Consider the following 10,636-nt stretch of genomic DNA (forward strand, 5'->3'; position numbering starts at 1 on the left):
TTGGGTCGTTCGTTTATTCGTTTATTTATTTATAGTCTGTTCATCTAAGATGATGATATTAGACTGAAAATAAATTATATTGTTATTATTATTATTTGGATTATTATCATTTCCATCATAATGATGATTGTTATTATTGATTAGTAATCGACATTTCTGTATATTCGAATGAAAAGGGGGAGGCGGTTGAGGTGGAGGGGAGGGGGGGGAGCAGGGGGAGGGGACCAAGAGAGAGAGAACAGAATGTGGAAAAGATAAAGAGTACAAAATGTGAAATGGAGAGGGTGAGTGTCAGTGATAGGAGAAAGAACAAAACATAATATTGGAAGGGTGTGGTGTGAGAGGGGGGACGGGGGAAGCGGGATTAGGACAGAAAATTAATCAATAATCAAATATTGTATGCATTGCTTCTGTTCATTGGGTCTTGGTCCGGTTTAAGGTTGCGTTGTTTGTGGATGTTGTGGGGGGATGGACTCTCCCTAGCTACATGTATCCACGCGTTGTTCGAGAAGCTGAGTCTTGTAGGATGTCTGTCTGGGAGACGGGATGGAACGGATTGGGAGGGGGTGTGGTGTGTGTGTGTGTGGGGGGGGGGGGGCTGTAACCTTTTTATTTCAAGATTGAGGACTTGGGTCCTAGTTCGGTGAAGGTTGCATGGTTCGAGAAGCTGAGTCCTGGATGTCTTTCATGGAGAGGGGAGGGAAGGAAGAAGGGGGTAAGGGGGGTGTATTTTGTCGGGGGGGGGGGGGGTGAGGGGGGGGGGGAGGGGCTTGTATTATGTAAGATCGTGTTTTCGGTTGATTGTGGAGGCAAGTTGTAGTGTCACCGACGTGGGGTTTGCAGGAGTGTGTGGGCGGGCGAGCGAGCGATCGCCTCTTGGTAGAATAGTGCCTCCACCAGACAAGACTCCAGATTCCCGATCGATTTTCCCCCAGTGGCCTTCCGTGCCGTCTCCCCCCCCCCCCCCCCCCCCCCCTGCCCTGAGTCGTGTTGCTGGCAAAGTGTACACCTTTGATGGCCCGCCTCTCCTTCAGTCTCCTGCACCTCGCTGTGCCTCGGTCTGTCTGTTTCTCTGAGTGTGTGTGTGTGTCTGTCTGTCTGTGTGTGCGTGTGTCTGTGTGCATGTGTGTGTGTTTCTTTGGCTCTTATCTGTGTCTGTCTCTCTGTCTTACGTTTCCCCTGTGTCATGATTTGTCTATGTCTTTCTCTGTCTCTCGCCCACCCCCCTCCCACCTCCCACCCGCTCAATCTTAAGTTGTGGTTTGGAAGCTAGGTCATTCGGATGCGACGATTGACCGAGGACCCGTGTGTGGTATGTACTTTGTGCATGTAAAAGAACACATGGCTTCAAAATAATCGTTCGTAGCAAAATGTACGTAGAAAAATTCAGTTTGAGAGAAAAACAAATACTCTTGCAGGCAAAAAAGCAGAAACCCAACAAAACAAACAAACCGGGTGACGCTGCGAGAGAAGTTGGAGAGCAACTCGAATTTCTTCAATGAAATCTGTTGTGACAAAGAGTAGTACAATACAATACAATACAATACAATACAATACAATACAATACAACATGATTAGGACAGTAAGGAAACCTCACTCAAAGTCCAGCTAAATGTGGTCTTTGATATATTAATATGTAGAAGTTCGTGATCCGCTACCGTGATTTTGTCTTGTCGGGGATGGGATTGTGGAGGCTACTAGTACCGTTTTGTCTGTTTCTGGATGTCAAGACAAATAAACCTAACTAACCAGAAACAGCCTCAGCCTTAGTACACAGGTTGTCAGCTCCACAATGTTAGCTAGCTCATCCTTTGAGTTGAGTTGAACGACCTATTGACATGCACGGTCCTCAAGTTCAAAGTGTCAAAGGCTTGGGTCCCGTGGGGCCCGGCTTGCGTAAGGGGATCTTTGCAACGCGAAGTCTCTGCTTGGAGTTGAGAAATCTCCTCGGTCTATGGAATTTACCGTGGAGTTTGGAACATTTTGAACGAAGAGCAAACTTTGCGCTGCCACGTTCGCTCATGCAAGCCCCCCTCCATACCCCCTTAGGGTCTGGGTGTGAAGTCCGTTTGACGCCCCAAGGGGGAAGTCCTGGCGGGGCGGGGGGAGGGGGTTGGAGGGAGGGACCGTGGGGACGGGGGGAGGGGGTTCATTCGTCGTTTGAGAATAGTTGTTACGCAGCATTGTCAACTTACAAAGAGCTGAGTCGATACAAAGGAAACCAAAGAGCATGGACACACACACACACTCTCTCTCTCTCTCTCGCTCGCTCGCGCCCGCGCGTACACACACGCACGCACGCGTGCGCGTTAGGACTTCTCATGTTACCAAATCCTCTATGATGAGGTAAAACAAGTAGGACACACCCAGTTACCAGACTAATGAATGTTCTTCAAACGAAGAAGAAGTAGAAGGCGACGAAAGATAATAATAATAATAATTGGGGGGGGGGGGGGGGGGGTATTGCTCTCTCTCCACCTCTGCGAGCCCCCTTGTTTGGCGGAGTGCCAGGCCATGTTTTGTTGTCAGACGCCTTGTTGAGCAACACAGGGGTCTGGCCGCCTAATGAAGCCGTGTTTTGGGGAATTTCAACACCGACTGTTTCGCTGCGTACTCTGGCCGTTTCCTTGGACTGCCAAAGCAGAGGAGGGAGCGAATGTGCGCGGGCGTATCTCAGTGAAGAAGACAGGTACGCGCGTGCGGTTTTTTGGTGTTTTGTGTTGTTGTTTTTTGGTGTTTTTTGGTGCATGCACGAACGTACCTTCTCACACACACAAACACACTTCACACGAACGCACGCACACAGCCATCCCACCTCACCGTGTTCGATCTTAAACACTTGCACACGCGCGCGCACTGACATACGCACGGCATACATACACACGCATACACTCCCACCCATACATAGAAAGACAGGTTGTCACTTTGGCAGTGTGTCCGTGGGCCTGTGTGCGTGCATAATATAAGAGACAGAGACATGATAAAGCATGTGAGTTTGTGGTGCACTCAGGTACGTATGCGCGCGCGTAAATGTTTGTGTATACACATGACTTGTATAGGCTATATATGGGCGTGCATGAGTATGTGATTGTGCAAGTGCGCCCGCGCGTTCACAAGTCATTTGTAGTGATGCATGTTATACAGTGAGAACATAAGGACGTGGTGTTACTGGAAGCGTTGGAGCTCGGATGGAGTTGGTGAAAATGCCAGCAGCGACACTGTCGAGCAGGCTGCCAGGAAATTACAGCAGACATTGCCCCACTTTTTGTTTATGGACAACGCCTGATGCGACACCCTCCAGCTTTTAGCTTCAGGCTCTGCTCTGTGTGTGTGAGAGAGAGAGAGAGAGAGTGTGTGTGTGTGTGTGAGAGAGAGAGAGACAGTCAATGGATGTGTGTGGGTCTGTGTACGCGTGGGCGTGTAGGTTGTGGAGATTGCTTTTGACAATACTCCGAGCATTGGGCTTTTGAAGCCTGGTTTGAAACGGCTACTTGAACCCGATATATGAGTATTGTGACCCGCTGTGTTGGGGCTGTGTTTATAAAAGACAACAGAATCAGAACTGTTGAACCCCTGCTTTGAGATCAGTGGAATGAAATCACTCTTGCCTGTGTATGTGTGTGTGTGTCCGGGGGGAAGGGGGGGGGGAACCAGAATTTTTAATGCCTGTTTTGAAACGAGATTAGATTTTTTTTCCCCCCTTAATTGAAAAGGCTGACACAACAGAATCTTGAGGTTTGAGGCCTGGTTCATTTTTGAATCGAAAGGGTAACTAACGAAACCCGAGTTCCGATGACTGGTTTGAAAAGAGGTTGGAGAACCCAAGTTTCAAAGGGAAAACAGGGTTTGTTTTATTGCCTGATTTTGGAACCAAACGAAAGTGGTGAGAGGGTTTAGGAGTTTTGATGCCCGATTTGGAAAGGGTTAAGAGTTATATATATATGTAGCCGTGTACCGAGTGGTTCTTCTAGGGGTACAGCACAAAAGAATTAACTAGATGATTGATTGAAAGGATAGACAAGATCCCACGCACAAGCCAGGAACATATAGAGGCCAGTCACAAATGGGTTTTCTATTGTTTTATTTACATAAAAAGAGAAGACCTAAGAGAAGAAGACAACTAGGAGAAGAACTAAGAAGAAGAACTAAAAGAGAAGACAGTGCCTGGAATGACACAAACAAATGTCATTAGCACAACATGTCTGCACAAGTGAATAATAAAGCGCATGTATACATATCACATGGAAAGACTATTCACTCGGGTTTGGGATATGCAACAACATAATGCAAATGTGTGAAGACCAAACGCTGACATCAAATGACATTCCTAATACATTTGAATAGCTGAGTTAAAGTGATTGAAACAATTAATCCAACACTATCTTGAAATCACAACAGCAGAATACTACACACATCGTAGAGTACTGAGCACACTGTAGCAGTACAACTGATATTAGTGTGAAAGATAATACCTGAATAACAAACAAGATAGAGAATCAGTGGCTTAGATATAATACTGGCAAACTGATAGACCAGATAGTAAGTGAAGAACCACCATGGCTTAACCATTAAGTGGTGAATGAACTTTATGCACTCACTAGAACATTCTGGAACAAACTACTAGTGTCCAGAGACGTCACTGACTGTGACGTTAAGAATCAAATGGAACACCGCTACGAGCATATGACGACATGGCAATTTTCTAGATCAGTCATAGCCGAGCTGTGACTAACATGTCAAAGCCATAACTAAACAAAGAATTAACTGAACAAAGCAACAACTGAACATACTTATATGAACACAAGTACTGTGTCGAAGGATACCTTTAAAGCACAAGTCAACACATTCTACACAATAGTACTTACAGCCATACGTAGCGAGGTGTCAGCTGTTGTGGGGACACACACGACACACTGCCCGCGACACAGCAAGAGACAGAGAGCAGGCTCTGGTCAGATGACTGACCAGGTATGAAATGACCACTCATCATTCACTGTGCCAATTTATGCAAGTTTAGCGGACCGCAAAGTGCGTCACGTGTGCTTGCAAGCAGATCGTCACTAATCACGGAGAATCCGATGACAATTGTGTTTGTTTAAAGGTGTTCAGTGATAGATTTCTAAATGATTCCTGAACCGATTTACGTCGGATAAGTTGCAAACGAAAGAGCTCAATGCCTACTTTATAATGAGTGTAAAATGAAGTGTTGATTATTTAAGATGAATTTATAATCTTAATTTAAGTCACCTGAACAGGGTCAGTTTTAACGAGCTCGTCGCTGAAAATTACAAACTGCGTTAAATCAGTTTCACGTAGGCTAACATAAATGGAACAGACTTAAAGATGGAACTGCGACGATTCTGCCAGTATATAATACTAACAGTTTACTGATCTGACAAAAGAGTTATTAATTAAATACTGTGGAACAGAAACACAAGTTTGCTCTCAGCCAATGACGTACTGCGATGCGACATTGGGCGAGCTGTTAGCAGGTGGTCTGGCCAGGACAAAATGATGTAAGCAGAGTGACGTCACATATACTGTGCAAGGGTTAGGACGGAAAACGTCGTCTGCTCTGGCTTGTGCGTGAATAGTGTTGGAGCAAGCATAGTGCGCTTGGTCACACCTCCCCCCATCTTTTGAAATCCATCGTCCGCGATGGTTAATTAAAAGTAATTCTTGTGAGGAGACTTAGCTGAGCATCAAACAAGAATTATTGGGCAGGTAAGGGAGTGAATTTAGCTGATAACTGATAGCTAAGTAAATGTGAAATGACTGCAACCTTCTTAAGAACAACACCCTACTTCTATATTCAAAGTGGCTTTAGCCAGGTTAAGTTAAGAGTTTGGTCTTAGTCAAATGCATCCTAACTTTGAAGAGTTTGATATAGAGAAGGGGTCCGAATTTGGTAAATACACTATGAAGATGGAAAGCATTCATTTGTGTGCCTATCAATCTATCTAGTCTATCTTATTACTGTCAGACGCACATGTAGAATAGCATACATGTATAATACATAGATTTTTACATGAATTATTGTAGCTTGTTCATAGTCATGCTTTGCATTGCTAAAACCTTGTGACAAGCTAAATCACAGGTTAAATTAAGCAAGAAGAGAAGAAAAAAACATAAAACATGAATTTGTGCAGAAATATCTGACAATGAAAACAAAATTACAGCATGAATTATTGTAGCATGTTCATAGACATGAAAACATAAAGCGTTGTTTCAGCTCTGGCTGTAAAATGGTTCTTCACCAGTCTCTTCACACAGTCAGTGGTGCCCTGGTTGCCAGTCGTGTGGATCGCCTTGGTGCAGGATCTGGTGGTAGTGGAGGCGGCTCTGGTGCAGCTTGCCGGGTTGGTGTCCTGGGTCTTGGCATGGGCCTGGTCAGCCACATACCACTGTCACTATCGGTATCAGTGTCTGTGTCAGACACTTTGTCGCCCTGGTGGTGCAGTGGGACCGGGTCTGTAGGCGTGACAGAGGGTGGTTGTTGGCTGGACCTCTGTGGTGCGGGGCTGATGACAGGTGGGGACAAGTGTGGGACGACAGCATCAGGTGTGGTGCTGTGGTGCCTCCGTCTGCGTCTGCGGCGTCTCTGGTTTGGAGCTGGAGATGGCGGCGTTGGTCCATGTTGCTCAGTGTGGGTGGTAGGAACACACTGGTTGTGGGCTGGAACTGGCGGCTTGTCAGTATTCTGTCGCCTGGCCTGGTAGTGTCGCTTGTGGCGACACTGGTGCTCTGTGTGGCCAGACCTCTCACACCAGACACAGTGTTGAGCATGAAGTGCTGGTTTTGAAGGATGTGGGCTGTGTGCTGGCATGGGTGACTGCAGCTGACGTCGCAGGCTGGTGTTCTCAGCTGCGAGTGCGGCCAGCTGAGATTGTAGGTGCGCAACAGTTGTGTTGTCTACGCCGGGGCTGGTGTCATAGGCGTGGCTGTCCTCCCGCAGCCATCGCAGGGCCTCCTTCTTCGCTGCCTCGAAGGTGGTGTCAGGGTGGTAGCGGATGAGGCGCCTGACATCGCGCCTGAGTGCAGCTGGCTGAAGACCTCTGGCGAAGGCGTTGCGGAGGATGGTCGCTGGCACCTGCATGATCCCATCTTCAGCCCTGTTGACCTTGGTCCACAGGTACCGAAGATGTGATGCGTAGTCGATCACCGTCTCCTTGGGCTGCTGCTGTCTGTTGAAGAACGCAGTGGCAAGGTCGGTGGCATCTCGCTGCTCTCCCCAGTTCTCCTCAATGATGTGAAGGATCTTGGCTGGGGTGTCCACTTCGGTCGCTGGCAGCCTGACGATCTGCTGGCGAGCTCTGCCGGCAAGGGCTGAGATCAGCCAGAGAGAGGCTGTCGCGTCATCCAGGGGCTGTAGCTGGAGAATCAGTCTGGCCTCACTGATGAAGTCGTCGACCTCACTGCTGCCTTCCTCACCGGATAGCGTCGGGAGTTTGGGCAGGAAGTCAGTTGAAGCCATCTTGATGTGGGCGACGTTTCTTGTGGACTTGACGTACCTGCTGCACTGTCTTCTCTCTTCTCCTATGTCTGACTATCCCTATGTGACTGTTAGTACAACCTCTTGTCCCTGTACGATCCTAGCTCACAGCACCAAGTATGTAATAGAGATTGCTTGGCTAGGAGCTGTGATTTATTATTAGAGATATTTAAAGAATCAGCACATCCTATGCTCACAGCGCCAAGTTGTAACAAGGTACACTTGGTGGTAAAGGGCTGTGGTTTAGGGATGGATTGAATTTGGATAGAAAGAATTGAAACCTTAATAACTTAATGGGAATAATTTGGATTAATCAAGGATCAAAATCCTGTCGGCGACGCCTCTTTTGTAGCCGTGTACCGAGTGGTTCTTCTAGGGGTACAGCACAAAAGACTTAACTAGATGATTGATTGAAAGGATAGACAAGATCCCACGCACAAGCCAGGAACATATAGAGGCCAGTCACAAATGGGTTTTCTATTGTTTTATTTACATAAAAAGAGAAGACCTAAGAGAAGAAGACAACTAGGAGAAGAACTAAGAAGAAGAACTAAAAGAGAAGACAGTGCCTGGAATGACACAAACAAATGTCATTAGCACAACATGTCTGCACAAGTGAATAATAAAGCGCATGTATACATATCACATGGAAAGACTATTCACTCGGGTTTGGGATATGCAACAACATAATGCAAATGTGTGAAGACCAAACGCTGACATCAAATGACATTCCTAATACATTTGAATAGCTGAGTTAAAGTGATTGAAACAATTAATCCAACACTATCTTGTAATCACAACAGCAGAATACTACACACATCTTAGAGTACTGAGCACACTGTAGCAGTACAACTGATATCAGCATGTAAAATAATACATGAATAATAAACAAGATAATAGAATCAGTGGCTTTGATATTATACTGGCAAACTGATAGACCAGATAGTAAGTGAAGCACCATCATGGTTTAACCATTAAGTGGTGAATGAACTTTACGCACTCACTAGAACATTCTGGAACAAACACTAGTGTCCAGAGACGTCACTGACTGTGACGTTACGAAGACTCAAATGGAATACTGCTCCGAGCATATGACGACATGGCGATTATTTAGATCAGTCATAGCCGATCTGTGACTAACTTGTCAAAGCAATAACTGAACAAAGAATTAACTGAACAAAGCAATAACTGAACATACTCATATAAACACAAGTACTGTGTCGAATAATACAACTTACAAATCAACACATTCTACACACTAGTACTTACAGCGATACGTAGCGAGGTGTCAGCTGTTGTGGGGACACACACGACACACTGCCCGCGACACAGCAAGAGAGAGAGAGCAGGCTCTGGTCAGATGACTGACCAGGTATGAAATGACCACTCATCATTCACTGTGCCAATTTATGCAAGTTTAGCGGACCGCAAAGTGCGTCACGTGTGCTTGCAAGCAGATCGTCACTAATCACGGAGAATCCGATGACAATTGTGTTTGTTACAAGGTGTTCAGTGATAGATTTCTAAATGATTCCTGAACCGATTTACGTCGGATCAGTTGCAAAAGAAAGAGCTCAACGCCTACTTTATAATGAGTGTAAAATGAAGTGTTGATTATTTAAGATGAATTTATAATCTTAATTTAAGTCACCTGAACAGGGTCAGTTTTAACGAGCTCGTCGCTGAAAATTACAAACTGCGTTAAATCAGTTTAACGTAGGCGAACATAAATGGAATAGATTTAAAGATGGAATTAAGACGAGTCTGCCAGTATATAATACTAGTAGTTTACTGATCTGACAAGAGAGTTATTAATTAATTACGGTGGAACAGAAACACAAGTTTGCTCTCAGCCAATGACGTACCGCGACGCGACACTGGTCAAGCCGTCAGCAGGTGGCCTGGCGAGGAGGACAAAATGATGTAAGCGGAGTGACGTCACACATTCTGTGCGTGGGTTATGAGGGAAAACTGTCGTCTGCTGTGGCTTGTGCGTGAATAGTGTTGGAGCAAGCATAGCGCGCTTGGTCACATATATATATATATATATAGAGAAGAGAGAGAGAGATATGTATGTATGTATGTATGTGTATATATATATATATTATATATATATATATATATATATTATATATATTAAAAGAAGACTTTTGTTGAAGGATGTGGGCGAATAAGGAAGTGTGTCCAAGAATCAAGTTTTAGATGATTACGGAACGAAAATACAGACAGTTGTGTGGTTTAACAATATCCATTCATTCCATTGTTTGAAACGCTTGTTGGAAACCGAATGCATTGGTCTTTTCTTCTTTTTTTCTTTTTTTTTCTTTTAAATTCCTACATTTTAAACAGTGCAGATAATAAGGATAGACAAATTACTTTCCGGTTGATTATGAGAGAGGACGTTATAGGGACTTATTTTACGGCTTAGTTAGGATTGCATGTATTCCACTACTTATCTGTTTATTTTGTTTTATTTATGTGTCCGCTGAAATTGAACGAGTATTTATTTAATTAGTTACAGAATTTTGGGGGGGCGGCATCCGTGTATGCATATATATATATATATGTATACAGAGAGAGAGGCGTAGAATTGCAGCTGCCAGAGTCATTCTTTTGTTATGAGCGCACATATCTCACTGGGAAGTGCAGTGTTGTTATTTGACGCTTGGCCCATCTGTTGGCCCGCCGGCAGCATTTGTCGTCACCACAAAAAGCAGTCACTGAGTCACCAGCACGTGCTCTTGACACGCGACAATACTGACGCATGCACACAGCCGTGTGCATTACGGCCACACATCATGGCTGGGTTGCATGGGCGAACTTAGCAAGCAGCGCTAAGTTTGCTTATCGTTAAGAATGTTCCTAACTTCACGGTGAGCCCCACGTATTTGGAAAATTCTTAATTCTAAGCAGTCTTCTTCGTCCGTCTGCGTTCGTGGGCTGCAACTCCCACGTTCACTCGTATATACACGAGTGGGCTTTTACTTGTATGACCGTTTTTACCCCCAACATGTAGGCAGCTATACTCCGCTTTCAGGGGTGTGCATGCTGGGTATGTTCTTGTTTCCGTAACCCACCGAACGCTGACATGGATTACAGGATCTTTAACGTGCGTATTTGATCTTTTGCTTGCGTATACACACG

General features: G+C 45.2%; 1 protein-coding gene across 8 annotated transcripts in view; it reads left to right on the forward strand.

Moving 5' to 3' along the window:
• Positions 1-10,636, forward strand: part of LOC143284679 (plasma membrane calcium-transporting ATPase 2-like) — a 201,138-nt gene that overhangs the window by 93,163 nt on the left and 97,339 nt on the right. Inside the window, exon 1 of one of the 8 annotated variants that reach the window (XM_076591607.1) lies at positions 2,670-2,689. The exons of the other annotated variants lie outside the window; for them this stretch is intronic. The gene's annotated coding sequence lies outside the window, so the exon portion shown is untranslated. Of the gene's footprint in view, positions 1-2,669; positions 2,690-10,636 lie in introns of those variants that run through there. 8 annotated transcript variants of the gene reach the window in all.

Source organism: Babylonia areolata, chromosome 8 (assembly GCF_041734735.1).
Source record: "Babylonia areolata isolate BAREFJ2019XMU chromosome 8, ASM4173473v1, whole genome shotgun sequence".
In the NCBI taxonomy this organism is placed as follows: Eukaryota; Metazoa; Mollusca; class Gastropoda; order Neogastropoda; family Buccinidae; genus Babylonia; species Babylonia areolata.